The sequence below is a fragment of the Diuraphis noxia genome, unplaced genomic scaffold, assembly GCF_037042655.1.
Source record: "Diuraphis noxia isolate RWA-SAM2 unplaced genomic scaffold, SU_Dnox_SAM2 contig0005, whole genome shotgun sequence".
Taxonomy (NCBI): domain Eukaryota; kingdom Metazoa; phylum Arthropoda; class Insecta; order Hemiptera; family Aphididae; genus Diuraphis; species Diuraphis noxia.
The window spans coordinates 4,877,667-4,886,117 of record NW_028301715.1 but is presented as its reverse complement, the minus strand read 5'-3'; the positions used below and the strand labels follow the sequence as shown (position 1 = coordinate 4,886,117).

Sequence of the window (8,451 nt, the reverse complement as noted above, 5' to 3'; positions counted from 1 at the left end):
TGCGGCTCGTCCGTGCCCACGGCCCGCTGCAGACCCTCCACCCCCACTCTTGGTGCGCCGCGTCGGCCAGGCGCCCGAGCCCCGCCCGCGTCGCCACGCCCTCCTGATCGCCCATTGGTCGAGCCTCCGAAACGGTCCGGCGGAGAGGCAGGCCAGTAAAACAGGGGAAACGAAAAAAAAAAAAAGAAAAAAACCCAAAGAGGAAAACAAAACGTAACGAAACGGAAAAAAAACGCACACACACGCTACTTACGCTCACTCGCGCACTCTCTAGCCCTCTTACCCACCCCACACGTACCCTACGACCCACACCAGCCCGCCACTGCAGGTCCACGCCAACTGCAGCACTATGACTATACATTATGTATATATATAGGTATTTAGGTATATAATATTTTTACCCATTATACCCTATATTCGGCACACCAAGGAAGAAACGTTATTACTGAGCGTTTTTTCGTACTTATGCTTTTTTCATATATACCCACCCAACTCCCAAAAAAAAGCAGTAGTCGCGGTGTGTACTTATATATTATATAATATATACCGATATTATTATTATTTATATATCATACAGGAATTTGGTGTATATCATTCTATGTATATATAGAATATACATATATATTATACATTATGTATATATACATATACTCGACTATACAGCAATAGAATATGCTCAGTTTTCAGTTGGTACCTATGTATATACACGCTGCAGTAGGTATACAGAACTAAATAAGTAGGAGGTACGTATATTTAAACCGATAAATAGATATTTAAATTAGGTAAATGTACCAATATATGTTATAATATTTGGATGTTGACTTAGAAATTACAAATTACGACGTGTTTGATGACCCGTCAAACGAAATATCAGAATTTTTTTAATCATTTTACTCATTATAGTGATCTATTGATCTAGGTACGTCTACAATGATATTAAATTTACAACTATTTTTTGGTTTTGGGAATTAAATGTTGAATATTAGTTATAAATCCATTATAATAGTAAGTAGATACTAGATATAGTTTATAGATATAGATTATAGATACCTATTATAGCATATTACATAACTCGAGTTTCGGAATTAATCTTTCACGAAATTTTCTAAATCTGCCAGATTTTTTAACATGTGTAATGGCATGCAGTGGAGGTAGAATAGCTGATTATGTTATATTGACAGTAATTTATAATTCTCCCACCTAGCAATTATATATATTTGTAATTTTATATATTAACGTATATATAGTGTAGAAAAATGCTAAGCTATATGATAGGCACACCTGATAATACTATACCAATCTATAAGTATATATAATGTAGGTATGCCAAATAATTGAATCAATATTTTAAGGTGGTTAGAAAAATAGACAAAATCGGTTAGGTGCATGATGCAGATCAAGTAAAATAATTTTAACTTATTATTTTATTATGACAGCTGAACACAACTTCAAAAATCTTAATTATTACGATTTTATTTTAGGTTTTATATATTTCTAGATACCTATAGGTTTAATATACCTAATGGCTAATGTATATAAATAGTTAGTTAAAAAAAAAAAAAATAACTGATGCTGTAGGTATGGTGTTCACTGCTCAACGCTCACTGTTGATAACGCCCTACAGATGTGCATCAAAATACATACTGTTTTAGTGTTTTCAAGTTAAAAATATACTTTCAACTAAACTTAATATTTTCCTAAAAATGTGTGATTGGACTTCATGATTGATTCCTCAAATTTCTTTATGGTTTTAAATATATAACTAACGTATCTGTTTATGTTATAAAATTATTATAAACATTATTTTCAAAATTTGGTTTTCCTAAACAAAAATGTAGGAATATGTAGAATTTTGTTATTCTAACTAGTAGTTTTTCCGTGTTTATTACACATATACATATTATACTTATATACACAATGTGATTATATAATGTCAATTATATATATACGTTTTAGATAAACATAATTTCGAATATATAACTGCTGGATGATATGCATTTACAATATTTACATATAGGTATGATATACATTATACAAAATTAAATTTCATATTTTAATTATCGTAGTTATTATTGTTTTATTGTACATAATACATAATATCGTCTCACATTTTGCATAATGACATCTAGTGTTTAATTTTAAGTTTTTAACACAGACAATTTCACATGCAAATTCATCGTTTATCATTATCATATATTTTAATTTTAATTTTTTCTTTACTTTTCTATACCACTAACTATAATAAGGACTCTTATTTAACGAATCCAGGTGCTCTCCCTAACTAAGTAATATATTTCCATGTTCTTTTACACCATCATATCATATGTAGTCATTTTCTTGTTATACTAGAAATAAATACATATTATATAGGTATATGTAGCTGCAGGTGTCCAATATATTATAATGCGGTTCGTGTTATAATAATATGGTTATATGCAGGTTGTCGGGTAAATATATTTTGTTTTATGCGCGGCATTCCGTTTAGTATACCGCACGTGTAGAGTATACCTATGGGAATTTTTTTTTATAAGTCTTTTCGGAGTTTCTGGCGTTTTTCTACACACACTACGGGACTTGCGGTATACATATATATATATATATATATATATATATATATATATATATATATATATGATGTAAAAGTGCACATAGACGCACGTATAGTTACATCAAGTGTATATACCTATACCTAAGAAGCCCGAGAGGAATTCGTGCGCGACGACCGATCGAATGCGGTCGACATCGCAATCTATACATTCATGCAATACATATGCAACATTACGGTAATATACGTGCCGCACAAACAGCAGTGGTCGTCGTCGTCGTGCTTCGGCGTTAGAAAACCGCTTTTCTCGCGTGCTGACGAGGAGGAGTTGCCTCGGCCATTTTGTTATGTTCTTATATAGGTACGTATGATGTGCAAGTACCCTCCCACGTGGTTCCGCGCCAAAGACACAAAAGCACGCGCGAAAAAAATTGAAGATCAACTGTTACAATATAATATATACATACGTATATTGTGGATACAAAGCCGATCGTATACCGCGATACCTTTACCGCGGTTATTGCAGGTTACTTCTAATTTCTAATTCCAAATCAGAATATTTTTGGAGCATTTTTAAGTATAAAAATTTAATTTTGAACAAGTTTAGTATAGTTATAACTGTTATAAGTATTAATAAGTTTTGATGAGTGGTGAGGGGCGAGGGCTGAAATAGGGGTACATCTCAAAATATGGTTATATAGGTTTGCTATTCCGCTCATCAAAAATTTAAACGCACTTATATAACTAATATAAATTATTTTTTCCGAATTTGTAGAAATCAAAAAATACTTGGAATAATGTTCATCTTCGCAATATGAAATCAAAAATAATGGTGCTGATATTCCAAAGAGTAAAAAAATTAAAAATTAATAACTAAACAAAGGATACCTATCTACTAAGAATCTATTATTTTTTTTTCCAAAAATGTTGTTCTAATATTATTATTTATTTATATTAGCTTAAATGTACGCAAAGTAAATATACAAAAACGTTAAATAATTAACTTTAAATAATTCAAAAACGTTTGTATTTTTTCTGAAATAATGAGTGTCAAACGATAAATTAATTGATCGTAACTTATTTATTGATTGTGTATGTTACCTGTTACCTAAAAGACTCATAACCACGGTTATATTTAATTGTTGGGATAGTAGATACCTGATATATTTTATAGTAATACATTGGTACCTAATTATAGTAATATTTTAGTTAATTAAAATTATTTTATTTATTATTTTTTTAAGCGAGTGCACTTATAGTTTATATTTTTGAGGTTTGCATTACTTTTTTGTTCAATATCCCTGAGTATTAAGATCTTTGTAGTATATAAAAATATAAACTTACCAAAATATCTTATATAACATTTATTAACATAATTATTAACTATATGATTTTTTTCATTAAATTTCAGGTTGGTATTACTCGTATATATTATAATAATTATATTATAACCACTACATCACATATAACCATTCGAGCGTCTCGAGAGCGGCAAGCTTATGCCAATAATCGGAAGCGTTTATAAAGTGTCATAAATATATTTTTTTTAAATCAAATTTCTTATACTCAGCGTTTATAAAAATTTAACGCCACTTCCCCCCTCCTCCCCCATCCACCCATAAGTCTGTCTCTGCGTTAACGCACACGTCACACAAAACCGACCAACCGCGCGTCATGTATTGTATAGTCATGGAAGTATAATAACGCGATGAGCCGCTGCGATATTACAGCTATCATATTCGTTGTACAATAAAACGCGACTACCTATATATTATAATATAGTACATGTATTATTTTATTATAAATAGTATTAGCAGGGGTTGTTCTATAACTCAAATTTCAAGTTTTGAGCTAAAGGCGCGACATACCTACTTATGTCAAGTTCTTAATCCCAATTTCCCCCCTTATACAATAAAAATATTATTGAATAAATATAGATTTTCTTTACATTTTTTAAACACAATATAATATATCTATCTATTATACACTTATTGCTTTAAAACCTAAAATATTTTATGATATAATGTATTGTAAAATTGTATTATAGATTATTAGATCATACTCTTATAATTCGAGTAGGTACGTACTTTAAATTATAAAAAAAAGCCAGTGTATATAAATGAAGTTTTTAAAACAAGGTTTAAGATACTTGTTTAGATGATAAAATTAATTAATGAAATATTTACATTCTTTCGACTTGACTTTTCAAAACCATAAGAGATTGAATATTTATACACGGGGACGCCAAAAATATTAGCACGGGATGCTGCAGCGCCAACCTGCCCGTACACTAAAACAGAAAATATTATATCTATAATATTTATACTATATAATACCAAGAGACCAGCCAATAGAAATGAAAATTGTAAATTATATGATGTAAAATACCGGTATACAAATTATTATCAATATTATGAAATAAAAGTTCGAAAAAATATCATTAACTCAATAATTGCAAACAATAATAATGGCTAAAATATTGGGTACCACAAAAATATTGGACGATTACACAACATTTATTAAATTAATATATGCATTTATATTATTACTTATAGTTAAGGTACTTAAAGTACCTATATAATGATTATAGGTTTATATTGGTTTGTTGTTGATTTTTGAGGAATTATATGCCTGTAAAAATGCAGTGTGCAGTAAACGAGACATAAAGTCGGGACCTAGCTACCTATAAAAAGCCTTTAATATTTAAATCCATTGCAAACAATTATAGATTTACGTTATTAGACCTACAAGATTTGCAACAATTTATGGTGACATTGTGTATTACATTTTACCTATTCGATATTACGATAAAATAAAATATTATATTATATTGGTCATTGGTGTATACTCTGCTAAATAATGAATATCAATTCATGCTTTTACCGATAACAGGGATTTTTACGTGACACCTCTAGACAATCACCTATGCCCTACTGTACATTGTACTCATATTGTCTACTACAACTTTGAATAAAATTATAAATCTTATATTAGTATTAATGCAACTCTAACAAAGTAAAAATTACTTATTAATGTTTATAAATAAATAAGATATTCATATTTAAAAAATAAACGCATGTATACCTGCGGGCTGAGATCAATATCCTGGGACACGAGACACACGACAATACAGCTCGGCCCAAAGAATTTTGTCCTCAAACGTTGTTACATTTTCTCATTGGAATAGCAGTATGCCACATAACGATTGAAATTTATTTGTAAAATCCTGGAATGCAAAAAAAAATATTATACAGATTTCATCCATCTTATTATTTAGGTAAATATTGATATTATATGCCGTTTTAAGTATAGTCGTATAGATATATGCATTGTATACTATATATATATATAACACAGCATTAAATTTTAATGTTAATCAATCAATCCTCATTAATAATTGAAATTGAATATAATAATAATAGTCATAGATATATAGGGATACACAATTACAGTGTTGGGTAAGTTACTTTTTAAAAGTAATGAAGTTACTTACTTCAACCAAACGGTGACTATATTATATTATTATTATAAATGTTGCAGTTCTTCATCTGCGCTTAATCGTTGTTTGGAAGCGACCGGACGACGACTAAATATTATTATCATATCGTCTGTCTGGTGTTTTTAACGACAATCGTCAATCGATAACGAGATAGCGTGATACACATTGCACATGGCATATGTGGACTGTGGCAATGTGTAATATGCAAGACAGATAACGATTCCGGCAACATAATAATATACAAAAATGAGAGATAATTTATTTATTTTTAAGTAAAACTACCAGTATTATCTATAGTAGATAACCGTGAGTGAATCCAAATGATATATTTTTAATATGATTTAATATTTTAACATAGTTTAGTCTTATAATGTTATCGGGAAAATATAGATAAGTAAAAAAAGCGGGTAAGTCGTGGATGTCGCTCTACTGTACAGTAGCTGTTACTAGTGCAGGTAAACTGTAATAGATGGAATTAAATTTGAATCCAATGATATTATACCATTGTATACGACAAACGATTCTGAGCGGAGACGGTTTATCTGTCTAGGATATATTATAGATTATTAAAAATTTAAAAATTTTTAGATTTAAATAGAAATTTTTTATGAATTTCTAGCTTAAAATAATTTCCGAATTTATGTGATTTTTACGTATTTTGTCAAAATTCAAACTTTGAATGCTTATAAAAAAAAATATTAGTTATGAATTTATTTTATTTTTTGACTGCTATTGTAACAATATGTTAGGAGCCTTGTATTAAATTTTCAAGCTTTTCTACCCAACAAATACATTTTTATCGATATTGATTTTTAAAAAGCGGGTAAGTCGTGGATGTCGCTCTGCTGTATAGTAGGTTACTGTAATGGATGGGATTAAATTTGAATGCAATGATAGGTATCATTGTATACGAAAAACGATTCTGAATGGAGATGATTTGTCAGTTTAGGATATATTATATTTAAATATTGTCATATATTCTATTTTGAAACAAATATTTTATTTTTCAATTAAGACGCATTTTGCATAATGCATGGTTAATCAATTAGTGTAGTTATCATAATTCATAATACCTTATATTATCATAGATATACATATACCTGGTTTGAGGATAAATCGTTATCATTACGCGATTTCATAAAAATTTAAAACTCAAACGCTCAAAACATTTTTTTTATAATGACACTTCAAATTTTCTCTATAGCTATTTGAAGCAAAACTTATGGAAAACTTATTGTTGAATTTTATAACCTTAGATAAAAATACAAACAATATTATGAATTTTGAACTACAAAAAAATTCGTAAACATTCATGGTTTTGACGAATTTTTGTCAATATTTGAAATTTAAATGCTTATAAAACTTTAATTTCCAATTCCGGTGGACATTTTTTTTTTGTGATAAAGATTGAAAAACTTGTAAGGAATCTTGTATTAAATTTTCAAATCTTAGATTTAAAAAGAAAATTTTTTATGAATTTCTAGCTTAAAACAATTTGCGAATTTTTGTAATTATTACGTATTATGTCAAAATTCAAAATTTGAATGCTTATAAAAAAAAATGTGACTATGAATTTCTTTTATTTTTCAACTGCTGTTGTAACAATATATTAAGAGCCTTGTATTAAATCTTCAATATTTTCTACCCAAAAAATAAATTTTTATCGATATTAATTTAAAAAAAAACTAATAATGATCGAAAATTGCATATACCTATGAATAGTACAACATAAGTCAAACATTTTTGAAAATTTCATGGCGGGTAGAATATACTTATAAAAACATTTGGTGAAAATTTCATGTATCAATGGTCATTTGTTTTAAAGTTACATCAATAATCAAAATCGATTTTGTCGAAAACTTATTGTGCGTAAAATTTCCCGTTTTTCCCTTAATTTTTAGTTAGTTTATCCCGATTATTTATACCACCAAAGTACCAAATAGATTCACTTTCTGATCGAATACGGTACTGAAGTCAAAAATCGAAGCACTTTTACTGCCCCAAAACGAGATGACAGACACAAAAAAAAATATATTCATGGTTTTGACGAATTTTTGTCAATATTTGAACTTAAAATACTAATAAAAGAAAATTGTGCCTATGTATTCTTATAATTTTTCAATCACTATAAGAATAACTTATGAGAAACTTTGTATTAAATTTTCAAGTATTTTTATAGGGCCAAAAAAAATTTATCGACACATCAAAAAAAATTTTTAGTAAAATTGAAAATTTTAGTTGTCTATAAATATCTCAAAAAAAGTCAAAATATTATGAAAATTAAATAATGTAAAGAAAATGCCAATCTAAATAACTGGTAAAATTTTCATGTGCCTACGACTTATACTTTTTGAATAATAACAATAATATTTAAATTCGTTTGAGGATAAATCGTTATCGTTACGTT

At 28.6% G+C, this 8,451-nt stretch overlaps 1 long non-coding RNA gene across 1 annotated transcript; it reads right to left on the bottom strand.

The window, feature by feature from the left end:
- Positions 1-4,733: 4,733 nt before the first annotated feature.
- Positions 4,734-6,122, bottom strand: LOC149054789 (uncharacterized). Its single transcript, XR_016191899.1, has 3 exons — positions 6,039-6,122; positions 5,630-5,771; positions 4,734-4,835 (listed from the first exon to the last, which is right to left on the bottom strand). It is a non-coding gene; the product is annotated as an uncharacterized LOC149054789 (long non-coding RNA).
- Between the last annotated feature and the right edge of the window lie 2,329 nt (positions 6,123-8,451).